The sequence below is a fragment of the Pleurodeles waltl genome, chromosome 5, assembly GCF_031143425.1.
Source record: "Pleurodeles waltl isolate 20211129_DDA chromosome 5, aPleWal1.hap1.20221129, whole genome shotgun sequence".
Lineage (NCBI taxonomy): Eukaryota > Metazoa > Chordata > Amphibia > Caudata > Salamandridae > Pleurodeles > Pleurodeles waltl.
In genome coordinates, this window is record NC_090444.1 from 7,554,272 (window position 1) to 7,580,032 (window position 25,761).

General features: G+C 46.4%; 1 protein-coding gene across 7 annotated transcripts in view; it reads left to right on the top strand.

Annotated features, from left to right (window-relative positions):
• Nucleotides 1–10,631: 10,631 nt before the first annotated feature.
• LOC138295234 (zinc finger protein 345-like) overlaps nucleotides 10,632–25,761 on the top strand; it is a 38,651-nt gene continuing 23,521 nt past the window's right edge. Inside the window, exons 1-3 of one of the 7 annotated variants that reach the window (XM_069233418.1) lie at nucleotides 10,632–10,778; nucleotides 11,926–11,972; nucleotides 14,671–14,789. The gene's annotated coding sequence lies outside the window, so the exon portion shown is untranslated. Of the gene's footprint in view, nucleotides 10,779–11,096; nucleotides 11,118–11,220; nucleotides 11,690–11,925; nucleotides 11,973–14,670; nucleotides 14,790–25,761 lie in introns of those variants that run through there. The other 6 variants (XM_069233420.1, XM_069233419.1, XM_069233421.1 and 3 more) reach the window with 6 other exon arrangements.

Genomic DNA, 25,761 nt, shown 5'->3' on the forward strand with positions numbered 1-25,761 from the left:
AGGATGTTGGAAAAAAAAGGACGCAGATTTGACGTGGATAGCTTATGTGGACAAAAAGTTATGAAAGCCTAAGCGCGAACTACCCCAAATAGCCAAAAAAGGGCTCAGCACTAGGAGGGGAAACGGCCCAGCAGCTAAGGGGTTAACAAAGAAAATATAAGTTCTGATGAATTCTGTGGTCATAAATAAATAAACAAGGCATGCAGTGCGATCATATGACACTACATCATTATTGGAAAAATGTTGACTAGAACAATTAGTAAAGGTTTGTGGTCTGTCTGAATACTAAAGTGAGTGTCAAACAGGTATGGCCTCAACTTTTCAGTGCCCAGACCACAGCAAAGACCTCCCTCTCTATGGCAGACCAACGCTTTTCTCTAGGGGTCAACCTTCTGCTGATAAAAGCAACTGGTTGATCCTTGCCCTCAGAATTCAGTTGTGATAAGACTGCCCCTACCCCTAATTCAGATGCATCAGTTTGAACAATGAATTTCTTGGAATAACATAGGCTTTTTAGGACAGGTGCAGAGTACATGGCCCGTTTGAGCTCCTCAAAAGCTTTCTGTCCATAACACCTTCTTAGGCATTTTCTTACTTGTGAGATCATTAAGAGGGGCTGCTATGGAGCCATACTTTTTAATGAATCTCCTGTAATACCCTGTGAGACCTAAAAAGGCTCTCACCTGGGTCTGAGTTGTAGGGGGAACCCAATCCATGATTGTCTGGATTTTCCCCTATAGTGGTGCAATCTGTTCTCCACCTACCAGGTGGCCCAGATAAACCACTTTTCCCTGCCCCATCTGGCACTTTTGAGGCCTTGATAGTGAGGCCTGCCTTTTGCAGGGCCTCTAAAACATTCCAAATGTGGACCAGGTGCTCGTCCCAGGTTGAGCTAAAGACAGCAATATCATCAAGATATGCTTCACTGAAAGCCTCCAACCCTTGCAGGACTGTGTTCACCAACCTCTGAAAAGTGGCAGGTGCATTTTTCAAACCAAAGGGCATCACTGTAAATTGGTAATGCCCTCCTATAGTTGAAAATGCGGTCTTTGGTTTAGCATCTTCTGCCAATACCCTGCAGTCAGATCAAAAGTGCTAAGACAGTTGGCAGATGCCAGTGAATCAATGAGCTCATCTTCCCTGGGTATAGGGTGAGCAGCAGTTTTTGTTACCTGATTGAGACCTCTGTAGTTTACACCAAACCTCATCTCCCTCTTTCCATCTTTGGTGTGAGGCTTTGGTACAAGCACCACTGGGCTAGCCCATGGGCTTTCAGAAGGTTCAGTCACTCCCAGATCCAACATTTTCTGCACCTCTTGTTTAATGCAGAATCTGACATGGTCAGGCTGCCTATAAATCTTACTTTTGACAGGCAGGCTGTCTCCAGTATCAATTTTGTGTTCACACCAGGATGTTGTACCTGGCACAATTGAAAAGACATCAGAAAATTGTGCTAGGAGATTGATGCAGTTGTCTTTCTGTTCTGTAGTCAGACAATCTGCTAAAACTACTCCCTCCACTAAGGCATCTGCCTCAGTGGTGGAAAAGAGATCAGGGAGAGGGCCACTCTCTTCTTCCTGTCCCTCATCTGTTGCCATGAGCATGGTGAGATCAGCCCTGTCATAGTAGGGTTTCAGGCGGTTGACATGAATCACCCTAAGGGGACTCCTGGCAGTGCAAAGGTCTACCAGATAGGTAACCTCACCCTTCTTCTCAACAATTAGATGGGGTCCACTCCATTTGTCTTGGAAAGCTCTTGGGGCCCCAGGCTCCAATAACCACACCTTCTGTCCTGGTTGGTACTGGATCAGGCCAGCCTTCTGGTCATGCCATTTATTTTGCAGCTCCTGGCTGGCCTGAAGGTTTTTACTGGCCTTTTTCATGTACTCAGCCATTCTGGATCTTAGGCCAAGTACATAATCCACTATGTCCTGTTTAGGAGCTTTTAAAGGTTGCTCCCAACCCTCCTTCACAAGAGTGAGTGGACTTATTACAGGGTGTCCAAAGAAGAGTTCAAAGGGGCTGAAGCCCACTCCTTTCTGGGGTACCTCCCTGTAAGCAAAAAGTAGGCAAGGTAACAGGACATCCCATCTCTTCCTGAGTTCCTGAGTTTTTTTTCAGGGAGTCCCATTATCATACCTTTGAGAGTTTTATTAAACCTCCCTACCAGTCCATTAGTCTGTGGATGGTAAGGAGTGGTCAACTTGTAGGTAACACCACACTCCTTCCACATTGCTTTCAAGTATGCAGACATGAAGTTGCTACCCCTGTCTGATACTACCTCTTTAGGAAACCCCACCCTGGAAAAGATTCCCAGGAGGGCCTTTGCCACTGCAGGAGCTGTAGTGGTCCTTAGAGGAATAGCTTCAGGATATCTTGTGGCAAGATAAACCTGAAGCAGTAGGAGGGTCAAGGGGGCCAACTATGTCAACCCCTACCCTTTCAAAGGGCACCCCAAACACTGGAAGTGGGATTAGAGGGGCCTTTGGAGTGCCACCAGTCTTGCCACTGGCTTGGCAGGTCACACAAGACTTGCACAAATCTTTGGTGTCATCTGACATCCTAGGCCAGTGAAACAAGGGGACAAGTCTTTCCCAAGTTTTTATCCGGCCCAAATGCCCAGCCAAAGGAATGTCATGTGCAAGAGTGAGAAGAAACTCTCTGTACTGCAGGGGAATAACCAATCTCCTGGCTGCTCCAGGTTTTGGGTCCCTTGCCTCTGTGTACAAGAGGTTGTCTTCCCAGTATACTCTATGACCGTCACTGACATCCCCATTTTGCTGTTTGACAGCTTGCTGTCTGAGACCCTCTAATGTGGGACAGGTTTGCTGTGCCACACTCAGCTCTTCCCTGGCAGGCCCCCCTCCACCCAAAAGCTCAGCAGTGTCTGCTGCCAGCTCATCTGGTGAAGGTTCTGCACAGGGAGGAAATTCCTCTTCCTCAAAAGGGGAATCATCTGTAGAGGGAGGGATAGTGGGTAGGGATTTACCCTTGCTACCTCTAGCTTTAGGGAGCACTTGGTCCATTGTTCCAGGATCCAAGTTACCCTGTCCTTTTTGCTTTTTGGCCTGAGCCCTGGCTAAAGCAAAAAATATGCCCAGGAATGCCCAGCATTGCTGCATGAGCCTCCAACTCCACTTCTGCCCAAGCTGATGTCTCTAAATCATTCCCTAGTAGACAGTCTACAGGTAAATCTGAGGCAACCACAACTTTCTTTGGGCCAGTAACCCCCCCCCCAGTTGAGATTCACAACAGCCATGGGGTGGCTAAGAGTGTTGTTATGAGCGCCTGTCACTTGGTACTGCTGACCAAGTAGGTGTTATTCAGGGTGGACCAGTTTTTCTATCACCATACTTACACTGGCTCCTGTGTCCCTGTAGGCCTGAACCTCAACACCATTTATTAGGGGAAGTTGCTTGTACTTATCCATATTAAGGGGACAAGCAACCAAGGTGGCCAAATCAATGGCACATTCAGAGACTAAAACAGCCTCTGTGGTCTCCCTAACAAGACCAACCCCAACTACATTGCCAATATTGAGCCCAGCTACACCCTTGGATTGGCTATTAGTAGGCTTCCCACCACCACTGCTATTACTAGGGGCACTAGAATTTGCAGCAGGGGTTGTGGTGGTGGGAGGTTTGGTGTTTTTCTTTGGACAACTGGAATCAGTTGCCCAATGGCCTTTGACTTTACACAAATAACACCAAGGCTTTTTAGGTTGATTATTGGAAGAGGATTTGGACCCACCACCCCCAGAGGATTTCTGTGGGCCTGATGAAGACTCAGTATGTTTACTTTTGTTCCCACCCTTGTCAGAAGACTTACCATCCTTCTTCTTGCCATCCTTGTCACCCCCTGTATGAGCTTTTCTGTTCACCCTTGTTCTGACCCACTTGTCTGCCTTCTTTCCCAATTCTTGGGGAGAGGTCAGATCCGAGTCCACTAGGTACTGGTGCAACAAGTCAGACACACAGTTGTTCAGAATATGCTCTCTCAGAATAAGATTATACAGGCTTTCATAGTCAGATACCTTACTGCCATGTAACCACCCTTCCAAGGCCTTCACTGAACAGTCCACAAAATCTGTCCAGTCTTGAAAGGACTCTTTTCTGGTGTCTCTGAACTTAATCCTGTATTGTTCAGTGGTTAAGCCAAATCCATCCAAGAGTGCATCCTTCAATACTGTGTAGTTGTTAGCTTCACTTTCTCTAACAGTAAATTGCCTATCCCTACCCTTTCCAGTGAAAGATAGCCACAAAATAGCACCCCACTGCCTTTGAGGGACCAACTGTACCATACAGGCCCTCTCAAGTGCAGCAAACCACTTGTTGATGTCACCCCCCTCCTTGTAAGGGGGGACTATCTTGTGCAGATTCCTGGAATCATGCTCTCTAACGGGGATTACTATCAGGAATACTGCTGCTGCCACCATGGGGTCCTAACTCCAACCTCTGTCTTTCCTTCTCAATGTCTAGGGATTTGCTATCTAAGGCCAGCTGTTGCTGTTTAAACTTCAGTCTGGTCTCTTCAACCCTCAACTTTTTGAGTTCCCTTTCTAACAAGTTATCCTCAGGGTGGGTGGGTTGGGAATGCTCTGACACAGATGACAAATTGGAAACTTCAGAGGGGGGGCCTGTCCCTAACTGTCTGGACCCTGGTAACCTGGCCTCTAGCAATAAAGGCTGCCCTACTGTGATGGGAATCTCTTTCACTACCAGCATTACTGAGTGTCCTGCTAGGGGGAAGACCCTTGTCAGAACCCTCCCCAGCTTCCTCAGGGGGTTCCTCTGAATTAGACTGGGAAGCTTCTACTAACCTCTCATTGGATGGGCCAGACTAGGTATGGTCATCCACCATAAGCATGTTATACAGAAACTCTTTTGTAGGGTTCTTTCCTATAACTAAACCTCTATCTAAGCAGAGACTCCTTAAGCTCTTGTAGTTCAAAATGTCATAAGTAGCATTGACAGTTTTGAGAGTAGAATCTACCACAGACATGATAGTAAAAGGTTTAGAGATAGGGAGAAGAAATAAAAAGTTTTAGAACTTTTGAAAGCACAGAGAAAAAACTTTTTCTAACTTTTAGAAAACTTTTAGAAGTTTTAAGAAACTTTTCAGAACCTTGTAAAAAGGTTTAGGATAGAAAAGCAAACTTTTTGGGTTATGTGTACATACACTGAACTGTTTGGTATATGATTCTCTTATGAAAAGTACAAAATGACAAAGTGGTAAGGCAGTTGCAAGTACCTATCCCACTGCTGCACCACCAATGTAGGAGGCTGGCCTGGCTTGTAGTGGGTACCAAAGGTCCTTACACCTTGTGCCAGGTCCAGTTATCCCTTATTAGTAGAATAGAGGTGTTTCTAGCAGCTTTGGCTGATAGAAGGTAGCTATGTCAAAGCAGCTTAGGCTGAACTATGAGAAATGCAAAGCTCCTACTATACCACTGGTGTCATATGCACAATATCATAAGAAAACACAATACCCAGATATACTAAAAATAAAGGTACTTTATTTTTATGACAATATGCCACAAGTATCTCAGCGAGTACCCTCAGTAAGAAGGTAAGTAATATATACAAGTTATATGTACACAAACCACAAATAGGTAAGTAAGAGTCAGAAAAGTAATGCAAACAGTGTAGAATTACAATAGGTTGCAATAGGCAAGCATAGGTATAGAGGCAACACAAACCATATACTCCAAAAGTGGAATGCAAATCACAAATGGACCCCAAACCTATGGGAGCTTGTAGAGGGTCGCTGGGACTGTGAGAAAACAGTCAGGGTGTCCAAGATACCCCACCCCAAGACCCTGAAAAGTAGGAGTAAAGAACACCTACTACCCCAAGAGAGCACAATAGTCGTGGTAGGGGGATTCTGCAAGAACAACAAACACCAACAGTGCACTGACAACGGATTTCCGGACCTGAGGACCTGCAAGGGGACCAAGTCCAAGAGTCGCGACAGTGTCCAGGGGGGGCAGGAGCCCAGGAAACCCCGGATGAAGGTGCAAGGAAGCTGCCTCCGGATGGAAGAAGCTTGGATTTCTGCAAGAAAGAAGAGGACTAGGAACTTCTCCTTTGGAGGAAAGATGTCCCACGTCGCGATGAAACTTGCAGAGGTGTTCCAACGCAGAAATACCGCAAACAAGCCTTGCTAGCTGCAAGGGTCGCTGTAGAGGTTTTTGGGTGCTGCTGAGGACCAGGAAGGACCAGGATGTCGCTTTTTGGAGGAGGAGACAGAGGGGGCGCTCAGCAACTCAGAGAGCCCTCACAGAAGCAGGCAGCACCCGCAGAAGTACCCCAACAGGCACTTAGAAGATTAGTGAACCGGAGTCCACGCAAAGTTACAAAAGAGGGTCCCATGACATCGGAGGCCAACTCAGAGGGTTGTGCACTGCAGGACGGAATACTGGGGACCTAGGCTAGGCTGTGCATGAAGGAAATCCTGGAAGAGTGCACAGGAGCCAGAGCAGCTGCAAATCACGCAGTACACAGCTTTGCAGTCTAGTGTTGGGAGGCAAGGACTTACCTTCACCAAACTTAGACTGAAGAGTCACTGGACTGCGGGAGTCACTTGGACAGAGTTGCTGTGTTCCAGGGACCATGCTCGTCAGGATGAGAGGGGACCCAGAGGACCAGTAATGCAGTCTTTTGGTGCCTGCGTTAGCAGGGGGAAGATTCCGTCGACCCCCGGGAGATTTCTTCTGAGCTTCTGGTGCAGAGCGAAGGCAGGCTACGCCCAGAGCATCCACCACCTGGAAACAGTCGAGAAAGCCGGCAGGATTTGGCGCTACAATGTTGCTGGTAGTCGTCTTGCTACTTTGTTGCGGTTTTGCAGTCGTCCTCGAACTGTCAGCGGTCGATCCTTAGTAGAAGGCGAAAAGGGAGCTACAGAGGAACTCTGGTGAGCTCTTGCATTCGTTATCTGAAGAATTCCCCAAAGCAGAGACCCTAAATAGCCAGAAAAGGAGGTTTGGCTACCAAGATAGGAGGATTGGCTACCAAGAGAGGTAAGAGCCTATCAGAAGGAGCCTCTGACGTCACCTGCTGGCCACTCAGAGCAGTCCAGTGTGCCCCCAACACCTCTGTTTCCAAGATGGCCGAGGTGTGGGACACACTGGAGGAGTTCTGGGCACCTCCCCTGGGAGGTACTGGTCAGGGGAGTGGTCACTCCCCTTTCCTTTGTCCAGTTTCGCGCCAGAGCAGGGCTGGGGGATCCCTGAGCCGGTGTAGACTGGCTTATGCAGAGATGGGCACCATTTGTGCCCATCAAAGCGTTTCCAGAAGCTGGGGGAGGCTACTCCTCCCCAGCCCTTTACACCTATTTCCAAAGGGAAAGGGTGTAACACCCTCTCTCAGAAGAAATCCTTTGTTCTGCCTTCCTGGGCCAGGGCTGCCTGGACCCCAGGAGGGCAGAAACCTGTCTGAGGGGTTGGCAGCTGCAGTGGAGACCCCGGAAAGGCAGTTTGGCAGTACCCGGGTTCTGTGCTAGAGACATGGGGGATCATGGAATTGTCCCCCAAATACCACAATGGTATTGGGGTGACAATTCCATGATCTTAGACATGTTACATGGCCATGTTCGGAGTTACCATTGTGACGCTATACATAGGTATACATCGCTATACCTATGTATAGTGCACACGTGTAATGGTGTCCCCGCACTCACAAAGTCCGGGGAATTTGCCCTGAACGATGCGGGGGCACCTTGGCTAGTGTCAGGGTGCCCACACACTAAGTAACTTTGCACCCAACCTTCACCAGGTGAAGGTTAGACATATAGGTGACTTATAAGTTACTTATGTGCAGTGGTAAATGGCTGAAATAACGTGGACGTTATTTCACGCAGGCTGCAGTGGCAGGCCTGTGTAAGAATTTTCAGAGCTCCCTATGGGTGGCAAAAGAAATGCTGCAGCCCATAGGGTAGTCCTGGAACCCCAATACCCTGGGTACCTCAGTACCATATACAAGGGAATTATATGGGTGTACCAGTATGCCAATGTGAATTGGTAAATTTTGTCACTAGCCTGTAGTGACAAATTTGGAAAGCAGAGAGAGCATGAACACTGAGGTTCTGGTTAGCAGAGCCTCAGTGATACAGTTAGGCACTACACAGGGAACACATACAGGGCACATACTATGAGCACTGGGGCCCTGGCTGGCAGGGTCTTAGTGACACAAGGACTAAAACAACATACATACAGTGAAATATGGGGGTAACATGCCAGTCAAGATGGTACTTTCCTACAACTCTCTATTCTATATTTATCTACACAGGCAGAGGGAGGAAAAGCTAAACCTTTTTCCAAACCCTGTCTTTCCACTTCACTCAATTTCTTTTTGGACAGGTTAATAACGGGTGCTCTCTTGCTTACGACTCCCATTCTTTCTGGCTCCTTTTCTGAAATTGAAAACCCCGTTGTCCTCTTCCCCTGCCTCGATGCTTCTGACAGTATCTCTTCTATATAAATACCGGAGAAAGATGGCGGCACCATAACTAAATGAATAGATCCAAAAACGCCATCCCACAGGTAAGGACGAGCAGCGGGGTACTCCTGTGTAACGTGTTACGGTTTAACAACTTCATGAACCATGTCGAGAAGACATTTGGCAACATTTCAAGCAAGCCCCTATACCATGCTGCTCCGTGCTGATGACGGGCTAAACCCAGAAACACGTATAGAGGGATATACAACACTTGCTGCACCTCCGAAGGTGAAAGACTTTATTACTTTTTTAATGGACTACGAATTTGACTGCATTTACCATGATGCTGTAGAGTCATACTTTGTTGTTGGAGTTTAGACAGTATGCTCCCTTTCTTTGAAACTAGATATGTAAGTATATCAGTACTCTATGGAAAGCACTGCAGGTGTCTGACGAGGATATGTAAGGTAATCAAACCCTATGGAAAGCACTACAGTGTCTGAAGTAGATATGTAAGTAAATCAGAACCCTATGGAAAGTACTGCAGGTGTCTGGCATATACATGTCAGTATATCAGAACCTTATGGACAGCACTGCAGGTGTCTGAGAAGGATATGTAAGTGTATCAGAACCCTCTACAAAGCAATGCAGGTGTCTGACCTAGAGATGCAGTATATCAGAACCCTGTGGAAACCCTGCAGGTGCCTGAGGTAGATATGCAAATATATAAGACTCCTATGAAAATCAATGCAGGTGTCTGGCATAGATATTTAAGTATATCAAAACTGTATAGAAAGCACTGCAGGTGTCTGATGTAGATATGTAAGTATATCAGAACTTTATGGAAAGCACTGCAGATGGCTGAGGTTGATATGTCAGTGTATCAGAACCCTATGGAAAGCACAGCAGGTGTCTGACATAGATATGTAAGTATATCAGAACCCTATGGAAAGCACTGCAGGTGTCTGACATAGATATGTAAGTATATCAGAACTTTATGGAAAGCACTGCAGATGGCTGAGGTTGATATGTCAGTGTATCAGAACCCTATGGAAAGCACAGCAGGTGTCTGACATAGATATGTAAGTATATCAGAACCCTATGGAAAGCACTGCAGGTGTCTGACATAGATATGTAAGTATATCAGAACTTTATGGAAAGCACTGCAGATGGCTGAGGTTGATATGTCAGTGTATCAGAACCCTATGGAAAGCACAGCAGGTGTCTGACATAGATATGTAAGTATATCAGAACCCTATGGAAAGCACTGCAGGTGTCTGACATAGATATGTAAGTATGTCTGACTCCTATGGACAGCAATGCAGGTGTCTGATGTAGATATATCAGTACATCAGACTCCTATGGAAAGCACTGCTGGTGTCTGGTGTAGATGTCAGTTACTGTAATCACAGAACGTCCTGCTTGCTCAGCCTCTGCATTAATTGTGGGTGATCCCCCCCCCTTCAGACTCCAGATCCAGTTTATATTTGTACAGGTCTTTAATGCGGAAGCTCCATATTTGCAGATAGTAACTGATGTAACTTGGGGCCATATGTACAAACACTTTTTCCCATAGACTCAGAATGGGTAAAAACCTTTGATACATCTGGCCCTTGATTCCTTCGGTCCCCCTTGGAGTGCTGGGCAGTCACTCATGTAACTGAGGTCACTATGTATTCCAACTCAGCAGGAGATCCATGGAATAAACTGACTATAATCTAATGCAGATTTATTGTCTGGCAATGAATGAATGCACAGTCCTGCGGGGCTCAGTCCTGTTCGTAAAGCGCCTTTTTAATCACAGCACCAGGGCTTGAAAGACTCGTTTTTTACTCTTGTCTCACAGCCAGGAGTATTGCACCGCTGCAGCTCTGAGATGGTAAAATAACTGGCGACGAAAACCCGTCTTTATTGTCTATTTTCAGCTTTTCTTGTTTCTGTTCCCGCGGAACTGCAGCCGAACACATCTGTGTTTTCTCTTTCAGAAATGAACGGCGCTCACTCCTGTCAGTCAGTGTTTGTGGAAGAGTCTGGGGTCAGCATGTTAAAAGATCTCCCTTAATGTAGAAAATGTGTCTATAATGACGTCACTGCTTACTCCTAGATTATTTGTGTAGGCTCCGCCCCGTCCCGCCCCTTAGCCCTCCCTCCCCATCCTTTCACCATCCCTCGGGTGGGCGTGATTGTGGGGTGCTGACCACCCCCACTGGATGAAGCACTTCCGAGGTCACTGGTAATGGCAGGGGTGGGGGCGACCACACAAGCCCTGGATGGACACAGTCAGTGAATTATTATCACCCAGAAGTGCCGTGTGAAGGGAGCGCGCCGTGTGATCTGCTGCAGGTGAGTAAGTTGTGTTCGTGTGATCTGCTGCACGTGAGGTGTAGCCGTGTGATCTGCTGCAGGTGAGTGAGTTGTGGCCGTGTGATCTGCTGCAGGTGAGTTGTCGCCGTGTGATCTGCTGCGAGTGAGTGAGCTGTGGCCGTGTGATCTGCTGCAGGTGAGTGACTTGTCGCCTTGTGATCTGCTGCAGGTGAGTTGTCGCCGTGTGATCTGCTGCGGGTGAGTTGTCGCCGTGTGATCTGCTGCAGGTGACTGACTTGTCGCCGTGTGATCTGCTGCAGTTGAGTTGTCGCTGTGTGATCTGCTGCGGGTGAGTTGTCGCCGTGTGATCTGCTGCAGGTGACTGACTTGTCGCCGTGTGATCTGCTGCAGTTGAGTTGTCGCTGTGTGATCTGCTGCGGGTGAGTTGTCGGGGTGGGAGGGTGAGTGAGGGAGTTTGTTTCCTCCTGTTTGGATGTAATTGTGCTGTAAGGGCCTGAGCTGCCGACCTTGGAGCGGGGGAGCCAGGCTCGAGTCTCGGCGCCTGTTCCACACCCTGTGATTCTGGGCAAATCACTTAATCTACAAAAAATAAATGTATCTTTGTGTAATGGAACTGCTGCTCGTGTGAAGCGCTCCGGTATCATGTAAAACTACAAACAAATAACGAATCTCCCCTCTGTCTTCTCTTTCCTCTGCCCCCCACTCTCTCCCCTCTCCCTCACACTTCCCCTCTCTCTCATCTGGCCCCCCTCCTCCTCCTCCTCTCTCCTCTGCCCCCAGTCCTCTTCCCTGTGCCGCCCCCGTGTGGGTGTGATGTCATCTTACGGCGCATTTGTTGGAATGTGAAGGTTGTTTACCAGTTATGTGTTGTGTTCGTGCTCTGGTGTTAGCTTGTCTGCGGTTTTGGGTTCATCCACATGACAGGGACGGTGAGTAAATCTGGTGTAAGTGTAATGTGTCCCTGTGGGTGGGATCCAGGCATTGATGGGGAGTAGTGATCCAGTTGTCAGTGTTTATTCTTTGTGATTGAGGCGGCGAGTATCCAGAGTTATGTAACTTTTTAATATCAGTTTTTTCTCATTATTATTTAAATAGCTGCGCCTGTAACAAGACGCACAACACTGTATTTCAGTGTTTACTTTGCATGTTTTTATTGCATGTGCAGCACAAGACACCCAAGAATGGGAGAAACAAAAGGAGATGGAGCTGAGGGTGAGTTGTGGGGGATCATACAAGTGTCAGGGTGGACTGTAAGGGAAAAGGTAGAATCATTCTTCAAACCTCTCCCAGTGTTGAGGTCTGTGAGTTGTACACAAAGAGGCTGAGAAGCTGTCACTAAACAGGTGAGTGGAGCCCTTTCCATAAACTGTCACCTGCAGGTTCCACAGTCCAGTGCCCCTGAGAGGTCAGGAAGTCCAGTGCCTGCTGGGGTGATCTGTTGATAATTTAGAAATGGGGTCTCTCGTTGGCAGAGGTATTCACCTTTGTCCAAGCGGGGACCACAATCCTAGTGAGGGTAAGTCACACACAATCCAAATTATCCTGTGCCCACCGTCCGATAGCTTGGCACTAAAATACACCACACAGGTTTAGAAAAATATAAGATATTTATCTGGTTAAATTAAGGGCAAAGCGATCAAGATTCCTAAATCTTAGAAATCAACAGTTGTCTCTTGTTTGCACAAAGTACCTGGTTTGCGTCCATATTTCCATGAACAGAGACCGCAGAGAAGGAGATGCGTGTAAAAATAAGGTGTGTGTTGAATTTTGCGTCGCACGGCAGGCGCTGTGTCGATTCTTCACTCGGGAAGTCGAGCTGCGTTGTTCCGGCTCGGTTGTGCGTCGATCCGGTAGGGCTGTGCGTCCAATTTCCGGTCGCAAGGCAGGAGCTGCATTGATCTTCACTAAGGAAGCCGGGCTGCATTGTTCCGGTTCGGCTGTGCGGCGATTTTTCTCGTCGCAGGGCAAGCTGTGCATCATTTCTGGCAGGCTGTGTGTCGATTTTCGGCGCACAATGAGTTTCCTTTGAGATGAAGTTATTTCGCACTGAGACTTTAGAAAACACTGGAGGCAACCTCAATCCAAGCCCTTGAAGAGCGCTTCTCAACAAAGTCAGAGGCCAGCAAGGCAGCAGGGCAACAGCAGGGCAGCAGTCCTTCATAGCAAAGCAGTCCAGGTGAGTCCTTTGGGCAGCCAGGCAGTTCATCTTGATTTGTTGCAGGATCTGGTCCAGAAGTGTCTAATTTGGTGGGATCAGAGACCCAGATTATGGACCCCAAAATGCCTTTGATGTGGGGGAGACTTCAAAGAGTGTTTTTGAAGTGCACAAGGCCCCCTTTCAGTACAAGTCTGTCTTTCAGGGTCCCAGTAGGGGGTTTGGCAGTCCATTGTGTGGGGGCAGGGCACTAGCCTTTGAAATGTGTCAGGCCCTCCACCCTTCCAGCCCAGGAAGACCCATTCAGTATGCAGATGAGTGCAGGTGTGACTGAGCATCCTGTGTTTGTGGTTCTCTGGGTGAAATGCACAAGGGAGCTGTCAACCAGCCGGACCCAGACATGGATTGGAGACAGACTGTAAGGCACAGATGGATTTTAAGTGCAGAGAAATGCTCACTTTCTAAAAGTGGCATTTCTGAAATAGTAATATTAAATCCAACAACTTCACCAATAAGCAGGATTTTGTATTACCATTCTGGCCATACTAAATATGACCTGGTTACCCCTTTCTGATCAGAATCTACCACTTAAATAGTATATGAGGGTAGCCCTAATGTTAGCCTATGGAAGGAGCAGGCCTCCCAGTAGTGGAAAACAAATTTAGAAGTTTTTCACTACCAGGACGTATAAAACACACATGTATATGTCCTGCCTTTTACCTACATAGCACCCTGCCCTCTGGGTTACCTAGGGCCTACCTTAAGGGTGACTTATATGTAAAAAACAAAAGGAGTTTAAGGCTTGGCAAGTAGTTTAAAATGCCATGTCAAAGTGGCAGTGAAGCTGCACACACGGGCTTTACAATGGCAGGCCTGAGACATGGTTAAGGGGCTACTTATGTGGGTGGCACAACCAGTGCAGCATGCCCACTAGTAGCGTTCAATTTACTGGCCTTGGGCACATGTAGTGCACTTTATTTGGGACTTACAGTAAATCTATTATGCCAATTGGGTATGATCCAATGTTACCATGTTTAAAGGGAGAGAGCACACGCACTTTAGCACTGGTTAGCAGTGGTAAAATGTGCAGAGTCCTAAAACCAGCAAAAACCGTGTCAGAAAAGTGGAGGGAGGAAGGCAAAAAGTTGGGGCATGACCACCTAAATCCAGTAAGATAGCTTGGTTGGTTTATGCACCTGCTGAACATGTGTAAGAGGGAGTCTTGTTGAAATCACACAGAAAATTGCTTTACCTTACAAAAGTATAGAATTTTAAATACATGGAAATACGTCATCTCACTCACAATCTCATGATGACGTGAGGTCACCTCCACTATTTTCAGCACAGGGAGTGAGAGAAGCAAACCTTTAAAATGTGAAAGGTTCTGGTCATCAGTGGGTTACAGACCCATCAGGTCTCAATTGCTGCTGGGGCATCAGTTCTTAGAGTAAGGGTGGTGCCTGATGGTGCCAACGCACTACACGCCTAGGTTTTCTGAGAGACCCCTGAATCACTGCCGACAGAACAGCTGTAGTGAACAAGGCAACATTCGCAGCACCTTCTATTTCATTATTCAAAACACCAGGGTGCAAGGAATCACTTTAAAAAAAAAAAAAAATTGAGGATCCAGCCTACAATAGCATGAGCTAGTGCATGCATCTCACTTGCAATACACTTATGTTAATGAAAAATGTCTTGGAGCCTGCCGTTTGCCTACCATTTGTTTCCTTGCGTGGCACTCTTTCTTTTTCACAGCCTCGTATTTGGTCCACTGCAGGCCTGGCGTCATTTCCGTTCCTGTCTGTGGAGCAGGGACCAAGCACTGATTGATTCAAATTAATCAGTGCCCTTCTGCTACTCCTACTGTGTCTGAGGTACTATTTTCTTCTTTTAACTTCTAGTGCCCTGAAAACAGAAGGTGCATGACTAGCAAAAATATGCCCAACAGGACAAACCAATTTGCAAAGTTTTTTTTATTTTTTAATAGTTAGCTTACCTTTATTTTGCCAAGTTTTCTTCTTTAATCACTTTGCACTCATGTTTTGTTCTTGCTCCTGGGCACTGTTCTCAAATGATGAGGATTATCGTATTCTAAATGTTGCAAAGAGACATTATTACTTTATGTGTAATTTCCAAAACTATGCTTTAACACATTGTACATTACACTCCAATCCACCCCAACCCACTCTTGTCTACGCCTATCCACCGCACTTCACCCCACTCAATCCACAACCAGACTAATCCAAACTACTTACCTCAGTGAAATTTGCTCCAGCCGTCACACCTCACTCCAATCTGCCTCACCCCATCTAAAATAATTTTCTCCAGAAAACTCCATTCTAAAACAATCTGCCACACTCCAATCCAAAACAATTTGTCCCACTCCAATCTAAAACAATCTGCCACACTCCAATCTGCCCCACTCTATTCCAAAATATATTCCGCTCCCCCCCCAAAATGATCTGCCCGCTCCTGTCCAAAACACCCCCGCTCTGATTCAAAAGTATCTGTCCTGCTCCAATCTGCCACACCCCAGTCCATTCCACCCCAATCAAATCCACCCCACTCCAATCCTTTCAACCTCCGGAGGTTCTGTTTTCAGCGGTCAGGGGCAGAAGAGCTGGGTTGGAAGATGATATGGGGCCCTTTATCTATGAGGTAGCGCTTGGTATCTCAGCACAGGGCTGTCTCCTTCCACAGATGGAGCCCGGATACTACAAAAAAGTGAGGTTTAAGATTCTGATCATGGCCTGGAGGGTGTGGGGCAATACCTGTAGGATACTGAGCGTTAAACTGTATAATCCTTAAACTCCCCTGTGGCGGTCTCTGCTTTTCCTTGTAGGAAAGTACCATCTTGCCTGGCATGTTACCCCCATATTTCACTGTATATATGTTGTTTTAGTGTATTTGTCACTGGGACCCTGCCATCCATGGCCCCAGTGCTCATAAGTGTGCCCTGTATGTGTTCCCTGTGTGATGGCTAACTGTCTCACTGAGGCTCTGCTAACCAGAACCTCAGTGGTTATGCTTTCTCTGCTTTCTAAATTGTCACTAACAGGCTAGTGACCAATTTCACCAATTCACATTGGCATACTGGAACACACTTATAATTTCCTAGTATATGGTACTGAAGTACCCAGGGTATTGGGGTTCCAGGAGATCCCTATGGGCTGCAGCATTTCTTTTGCCACCTATAGGGAGCTCTGACAATTCTTACACAGGCCTGCCACTGCAGCCTGAGTGAAATAACGTCCACGTTATTTCACAGCCATTTACCACTGCACTTAAGTAACTTATCAGTCACCTATAGGTCTAACCTTCACCTGGTGAAGGTTGGGTGCTAAGTTACTTAGTGTGTGGGCATCCTGGCACTAGCCAAGGTGCCCCCACATAATTCAGGGCAAATTCCCCGGACTTTGTGAGTGCGGGGACACCATTACACGCATGCACTATACATAAGTCACTACCTATGTATAGCGTCACAATGGTAACTCCGAACATGGCCATGTAACATGTCTAAGATCAGGGAATTGTCACCCCAATGCCATGATACCCCTGAGTCTCTAGCACAGACCCGGGTACTGCCAAACTGCCTTTCTAGGGGTTTCACTGCAGCTGCTGCCAACCCCTCAGAGAGGTTTCTGCCCTCCTGGGGTCAGAGCCAGGCCTGGCCCAGGAAGGCAGAACAAAGTACTTCCTCAGAGAGAGGGTGTTACACCCTTTCCCTTTGGAAAAAGGTGCCAGGGCTGGGGAGGAGTAGCCTCCCCCAGCCTCTGGAAATGCTTTGATGGGCACAGATGGTGCCCATCTCTGCATAAGCCAGTCTACACCGGTTCAAGGATCCCCCAGCCCTGCTCTGGCACGAAACTGGACAAAGGAAAGGGGAGTGACCACTCCCCTGACCTGCACCTCCCAGGGGAGGTGCCCAGAGCTCCTCCAGCGTGCCCCAGACCTCTGCCATCTTGGATTCAGAGGTGTGCTGGCACACTGGACTGCTCTGAGTGGCCAGGGCCAGCAGGTGACATCAGAGACTCCTTCTGATAGGCCCTTACCTGTGTTACTAACCTATCCTCCTTCCTAGGTAGCCAAACCTCCTTTTCTGGCTATTTAGGGTCTCTGGTTTGGGGAATTCTTCAGATACCGAACGCAAGAGCTCACCAGAGTTCCTCTGCATCTCTCTCTTCACCTTCTGCCAAAGGATCGACCGCTGACTGCTCAGGACGCCTGTAAAACCGCAACAAAGTAGCTAAGATGACTACTGCAACCTTGTATCGCTGATCCTGCCGCCTTCTCGACTGTTTCCTGGTGGTGCATGCTCTGGGGGTAGCCTGCCTCCTTTCTGCACCAGGAGCTCTGAAGAAATCTCCAGTGGGACGACGGAATCTTCCCCCTGCAACCGCAGGCAACAAAAGACTGCATCACCGGTCCTCTGGGTCCCCTCTCAGCACGACGAGCGTGGTCTGTCCAAGTGACTCCCACAGTCCAGTGACTCTTCAGTCCAAGTTTGGTGGAGGTAAGTCCTTGCCTCCCCACGCTAGACTGCATTGCTGGGTACCGCGTGATTTGCAGCTGCTCAAACTCCTGTGCACTCTTCCAGGATTTCCTTTGTGCACAGCCAAGCTTGAGTCCCCGACACTCTAACGTGCAGTGCACAACCTTCTGAGTTGTCCTCTGGCGTCGTGGGACTCCCTTTACTGACTTAGGGTGGACTCCGGTTCACTCCTCTTCCAAGTGCCTGTTCCGGTACTTCTGCGGGTGCTGCCTGCTTCTGTGAGGGCTCCCTGACTTGCTGGGCGCCCCCTCTGTGTCCTCATCCAAGTGGCGACATCCTGGTCCCTCCTGGGCCAGAGCAGCATCCAAAAACCCTAACCTCGACCCTTGCAGCTAGCAAGGCTTGTTTGCGGTCTTTCTGCATGGGAACACCTCTGCAAGCTTCTTCACGACGTGGGACATCCAGCCTCCAAAGGGGAAGTTTCTAGCCCTCTTTGTTCTTGCAGAATCCACAGCTTCTACCATTCGGTGGCAGCTTCTTTGCACTCTCAGCTGGCATTTCCTGGGCATCTGCCCACTCTCGACATTGTCGCAACTCTTGGACTTGGTTCCCCTTGTTCCACAGGTACTCGGGTCCGGAAATCCACTTTGGTTGCTTAACTGGTGTTGGTCCTCCTTGCAGAACCCCCCTATCACGACTTCTTTGCTCTTTGGGGGTTATAGGTGCACTTTACACCTACTTTTCAGGGTCTTGGGGTGGGCTATTTTTCGAACCCTCACTGTTTTCCTACAGTCCCAGCGACCCTCTACAAGCTCACATAGGTTTGGGGTCCATTTGTGGTTCGCATTCCACTTTTGGAGTATATGGTTTGTGTTGCCCCTATACCTATGTGCTCCTATTGCAATCTACTGTAACTTTACATTGCTTGCATTACTTCATTTTGCTATTACTGCATATTTTTGGTATTGTGTACATATATCTTGTGAATATTTGGCATCCTCATACTGAGGGTACTCACTGAGATACTTTTGGCATATTGTCATAAAAATAAAGTACCTTTATTTTTAGTATATCTGTGTATTGTGTTTTCTTATGATATTGTGCATATGACACCAGTGGTATAGTAGGAGCTTTGCATGTCTCCTAGTTCAGCCTAAGCTTCTCTGCTATAGCTACCTTCTATCAGCCTAAGCTGCTAGAAACACCTCTTCTACACTAATAAGGGATAACTGGACCTGGTACAGAGTGTAAGTACCCCCTTGGTACCCACTACAAGCCAGGCTAGCCTCCTACATTCCTGTCATCCTATGATGTGATTGGTCGGTAATGGGAGCAATTAGATCTTAATAAATTAGGTGTTCTATAGATGGCCGACCGCTTTTTTTTTTTTATTCACAGAACTACAGCAGAATTATGGGGTAGGGACCCTTTTCAAATATTTACAAATAAGAGATTTCATGGGTAAAATTGGACAGACCTTATTTTTTGCTGGAAAGAGTCCGCCTCTTCAATGTTACTCATTGGGGGGGTTGCAACACACTCCAGATCTATAAAGTTTTAATTAGTACAGTCCCGGATTACTTAGAGCAGCAGGAGGCAAGGTGGAGACGGAATTTAGGCAACAGATCTTCAAACTACGACTGGGATAGGCTGAACATTCTTCTGTCTTCCGGTTTGAGAGCCCAGCACTCTAAAACATTGTTTAGACTTTTTTTGACCCCTTCTGAGTTGTTTGTGTGGGGTAGAGGGGATGATGACAAGTGCCCTGGATGCGGGGAAGGCCTCGGCAGGCATGCTGCATGTTTTATAGCTATGAGAAACTACACACACTCCAGGGAGGGAGGGGTATTTTGGCAGCAGCTCTTTGGGGGAAATAAATGATATTAGTCTTGTCCTGATGCTCTCCGGACTTGATTATCGTTGTGAGGGAGAGCGGATCAGATGTATTTTATTGTCATCTCCTTGGCTCTGGCTCGTCTTCTCATCACAACAGAGTGCAGGACCACCGACTATACATCTGTAGTTTAGCTGCATGCTGGGTATTTATAACTTAGAGCAATCACTGTATCACTATATAATTGCAAGGGGGAACAAGCCAGGAGACCTGGTAAAATGGATTGGTCTGCACTGATTAACTGTTTTTCTAATCAATTGGGGTATTGTGATTGGTTAGCTTCTGAATAGGCCTACGCAGTAATGCATAAATTCTAGAATGAATTGTCTCAGTTACTGGTTGTGGAATTTTATATGTAGTTTTCTGATTTACGTGCAGCATATACATATAATGTTCAAGAAAAGAATGCATTGTTGGGAACCTCTCTTGATTTAATTGACTTGATACTAATATTTATTGTATTATGAATAGTGTTTGAATTTTATGATACTCTTGGTATGAAATTAAATGACTAATCATGATTTTGTAAGATATAATAAAAAAAAGTTAAAAAAACCATTTCAATCAACCACATTACAATTCACCTCAGTTCAGTCCAATCAATCCCCCCCCCAGTCCGATCGACTCCAATCCACCTCACCCCACTCCATTCAACCCTACTCCACTCCACTCCAGTCCACATCGCTCAAACAATTTCACCCCACTCCAATGCATCCCATCCAATCCCCCACCACATTTCAATACACCCACTACAACCCAGTACAGCCTATCCAGCCCACCCCATGTTGTCCACCCCTTTCTAATCCAATCCACCCCCAACTCCAGTCCAAGACACCCCACACTAACCCGACCCAATCCACCCACTCAAATCCATTCAATCCTACTCCAAACCACACTACTCCAATCCAGTCCACTGCAACCCACCCCACCCCACGTCAATCCAATCCATCCCACTCCAAAACAATTCACATTGATCCACCCCACTTCCAAACCAGTCCTCCTTAACACCCACTCCAATCCAGTCCAATCCACTCCACACTAATTTAAGCCACCCTCTCCAGTTCAATCCACCCGACTCCAAACCACCCCACCGCACCCAATTCAATCCACGCACCCCAATCCAGTCTAATCCACCCCTCTCCAGTCCATTTCAATCCACCCCACTTGAATCCAATCCACTCCATGCAGTCAACCCACTCCAATCCACCCCACCACCTCAATCCACTCCAACCCACTCCACCTTACTTCACTATACACCACTCCACTCTACAACACTGTAGTCTATGATGCTGTCTGCCACTGCAAAACTGAACTCTACTCCCCTCTATGACACTCTATCCTGACACTTCATGCCACTAATTTTTAGCCATGCTGAACAACAACTACACTGATGTACGCATGGCAAAACACATTGCCAAAGACAATTGTTCTTGTTATAGGCGAGACCTATTGACTTTGATGGGGGACATGAGAGAGGTGTGGATGTGTGAGACGCAGGCACAAGAAAGGTGTGGGTGTGTGAGATACACAAGAGAGGGGTGGTTGCAAGAGATGGGCACACAAGGGAGGCATTCGATATCAGTGACGAGCACCTCTGAGGCCCCCTTGTACTCTGCTGTGACTCATAACTAACAGACATGCGGTCACTCCGTCCCCCGAAGAATATCGGACATACATATTATATACTGCATTTAAGAAGAAGCTCTGCTGTGAGGCCACAGCTATAAAGAGTCCAGTTTTCATGCTTAATTGTGTCAAATTCTTAGTAGAAAAATATCACACAGGGTGGCATCATAACAAATTATATTACATGGCATCTCACCCATAGTGTTATTAAATGAAAGAACAACATAGCCACTGAATCTAATATCATCCCTTAAATGAGAAAATAAGGCCTGTAATTTACAGTTAGAGTAGTTAATTTTGCTTGGTGACTCTGAATTTTGGACACAGCACCCCAGCATAACGCCGATCAATTTACTGATCAGGCCCTCTTTACTCATGCATTACTAATAATGCTGAGACAACTTGGCGTTCTTGATAATCAGTGTCTTGATTAATCTCATTGCTGATGACATTTGAAGTCGATCAGTTCATGAGAACACCCAGTGAATATATTATTGATAGTGCCTCAACACTGCTACGGCTCTTCATCTAATAACAGCCACCCTATTGCAACCGTACAGTCCACACACCGCCTCATTGATATCATTGACACTATCTCTGTTCTAAATTCTTCCCAGACTCACTCTTGTTTTGTTTTAATGGGATAACAGGAGTTAGCTTATCCTCTGGCTTGCAGACTTGTGCCCCTGTCACCTAGTGACTTTTAACCTACTTAGCTTGCTCTGTCTTAGCCCATTTAATTATTTAACTCTTATAAGATGGCTGCCTTGTTTATAGTTAGGCCACTTGTTATGCTTTGCATTATCAGTGCCACCAGGCTAAGGCGTCAAAATCAAGCAACTAAGACAAACAAACAGTAGGTGTTCACACTTAGGGATTTTCCCTCTCTATACTTTCGAGGGATTGTTTATATTAATTTCCGTCCCAAGCATGTCTGTTATCTATTGTTTGGGAACACACCTACGTCAGGGGTCCTGGTAGATCTGTATAAATACATCACACTTTTAGACAGATAATCAGAGGGATTCCGACCAGAGGGTATCGCCATCATCACTGATATCGATGCCGCACGTCGTCTTGACACTGACCCAGTCTTCGTGTCCCTACGGAGTCTGAGATAGAGACCTCATTCCAAGGTAATGAGGGTTGGGGGCTCCTCTCGTGGACATGGCATTGGCAGATTAGGTTTAGCAAACCCAGCTCTCCTTCAGGTAGAAGGTTAGGCCTCTCACATCAGGGTATTAGGGCATATTAAATTTCATATGTCTTTTTTTTTTTTTTTTTTTTGCATTGCAAGATGGTGGGGGTCTTTGTAATAATGACTCTCGTCTTCACAATTCTGTTTCTTGCATTATTCATTATCCTAATCATTGCAGCCCATGCAACATATCACAAACTGCAGTTGTGTTACATAAAAACTATTGAAACTTTACTGCATCTTTGTCATTGCCTGTGTTTGTATGAGACATGATATATCTGTGAGAAAGGGGTAATCTCCGTTTAACGACTTCACTCCCTGAGCTGTCTTATTCTCGAGTCCATGCGTAAAGGCTGCCACAAATCACCTTTTGCTATTGTGTTTCTGGTGAGGTGCTGCTAGTGACCCGGTAAGGTTGGGACAACAGTTGTGACTTGTTGTAGGAAAGGCGTAGTCGCCTACAAACAAAAGTACTGACATCCTTTAACCAGCAGTCCAAACTACGACATCGCGCCACCAACGATGGTGTTTAGGCTCTAATTTACAGATACCCCGTCTAACACTGTCTCACAGACAACAGGTACCCTAAGTACCATTATACGGAGACATCCGTGGTCTTTGGGAAAATCCTCCTCAGCTGAAAAGGTAACACCTGATTGAGCTGTAGGTTGTTCAAGCTCGAACTCCTAAAAGGATTTATACTCCTCATTTTGGTGTTCCGTTTTTTCTAAACAAAAATTACTACTGCCATAGACATTCCTGAAAATGCTAGACATGCACTAACACAACATTTATTAAGGCATGGCCTTACAGATAAGGGGGGGGATGTTACTCTTATAATAGAAGTTAATGAAGCATACCAAACAAACATTTTACTGTTGGGTCACCTTTCCTGAGGTAGACCAAAGAACACATACATTCCATACATATGAAATTGCAAATGTACCTTTACGGTACCGAGCATACCAGTATCATGAAATATCGCTCACATACCAAGGGCGCCAGAACTGGTTTGAAGGCGCCCTACCACATGTATTACAAAGAGTGAGGCTTAGGTCCCTTAAGTAATGACGGACCAACATGGCCTATGTTTGCCACATACACACCTCACCCAGGCATACAAAATATGCCAATAGCAGATCTGCGAGATTTATATAATGAATTGGTGACATTATTATATAGACGATTAGTTCAGTTCGTAATGCGAACATTGAACACAACACCAGCGCGTCCAGCACCGCCAGCACTTGGTGGTTACCAATTGGCTACTGGGATTAATCCGTAAACAGTGCATACTGTCATTGGTAAAGTACCCGCAGAACGGGAAAAAATACCGTTCTGGATTGCCCAGAAAACTAATCAGTTGGAAGCTGTGTTTCCCCATACGGGACCACAGGAAAACCATAGACTGCTCACTATGTGTTTGCCCTTTGGGATGGTTCCCTTGGTGGATGACTGTGCCACATGGGGGTACAGTCTTCGTGGCCATATACACTACCACACATGGTACCCCGACACTTGCCAATTTACTGGAAGTGTTAAAACAAATACAAAAAGAGCATGGGGCTGCACCAGCCTTGGATTAGGGGATGAAATTAATGCGTAACTTTGACGCGGTTTCCTCAGTAATACTCAGTAACATTAAAGGGGAAGCGGTAGCACTGGCAATACGCCAGCGTTTCCAGGAAAATCCACACCAGGAACAAGAGAGACAGCTACCAAAAATTATTTCCGATACCCATACTAGTATAGGGCGGGATAGTTTGGGAGCCAAACCAAAGAAATTGGAGTTACAAGGTACCACCCATAAGGAAGGTACAAAGCAGGCACAAGAGGGCCCTAAGAAGCGCTGGGACAACGAAAAGGACTTCAAAGATAGAACAAATAAGAGAGCTGATTCTCCACACCCGAAGAACTCCAAAAGGAGATACAATCTCAGAAATAGGGAGAACATTAAAACTCCAGACAGATATACTGATTCACATCCCTCTCGTTCCTGTCAGGACACACCGGATAGACGTAGCGAGAGAGGGGGCCATCCAGAGCGACGTCCTGAATACATGAAAGAAAAGAAAGACTCGCTGCAGTCTACCATTAAAAAGGAAGAAAAGACTCCTCAGCAAAAGCGACAATTTAAAAAAAAAAAAAGGTGGCAACACTGACAGCTAAAAATTCCAGTATGCTTGAGAACACTGAGGAACAAGACGTGGGCAGTGACTCTGTTAGACAGTGCAGCAGAGGCCACGATATGTCACCAGAGTCTGAAAGATCATCTGGATGTGACAGCAACTAGCGATTTTTATCGCAGTTGAAACAGCGGACGGCCGCGTTCTCCCCCTGACAGGGTTTATGATTTAAAATTCAGATAGAGGGAAACGTGGAGCGCACCATAAGTGTGATATTTTGGGATGAACTTACTAGTGATATCCTACTTATCGAAAGAGACTGGCCACCTGAACACGTCCGTAAGCTCCGGCATAGGGAAAATGTCATTTTGCCTTCTTTCTCCGATCTTGTTCCGGAAGCAGAAAAATAAGCCTATGCTGCTGAATGGGCTTTAGCGCAGGCACCTGCGTTATATCGCAGTCATGTATGTTGGGACAAGGAGTCTCCTTGTCACGTCATTCCCGTTAGGTCTACACCCCAACCACAGCCACAATATCCTGTGAAACATGGAGCAAAAGCTCTAGTGAGGGAGATCCTCTCCCAACTTGAGTACCAGGGAGTAATTGAGCCCTGTACATCTCCAATGAATAATCCGTAATTCCCCGTTGCAAAGCCAGACCATTCATACAGAATAGTCATTGATTATAGACATTTAAATAGTCATACACGTACATATGCTATACAAAATTCACATAGCACAGCACTAATAAACAATATAGTGCATAAAAAAATATAAAACAACATTAGACATATCTAATGGCTTTTTCTGCCAGAACTTAGAACACGAAAGTCGGGACCTGAGTGTATTCTCATTTGGCTCTCAGAAACGCTTTTGTTGTTTACCTCAAGGCTATAAAAATAGCCCGGGCTATTTTCAGCCCGTGTAGCATCAATATTGCATGATATGCTTTATCCTACGTGGATGACATATATCTCACAGACGACCTCGACATTCATCTTGCAAGGGTCGATTGGATCATTTTGGGATTTGCAGACCTTGGTTACAGATTGAACTTTAAGAAAAGCTAGATCACCTTTCTCAGCGTATTATTCCTGGGATATGAGCTATCAAACGAGGGAAAGAGACTGGCCCCGCACTTTCTAGAAAAATGTGCTCAACTGCACCCTCCTAACACACTTAAGAAATTACAGTCATTACTGGGTTTCTTTAACTTTGGCAGAACATACATTCCAGATTATGCACAATGTATCAAGCCACTTTATGACTTGGTTCAGCCCAATTTTTCTAGCAGACACTGGACAATTGAACACACATGCACCCTTAGGGAAATGCAACAGGACATGCTAGAAGCTAAACACTTGCACACACGTGATAATAAAATAAATTTGGTCATCAGAATAATTGTTGGTGCCATTGGATTTACTTATGTCACCTTCAATGAGGGTGACACAGTACCTATAGCATATAAGTCACATTTATACTCCAATGCAGAACAGTTTTGCACCCAC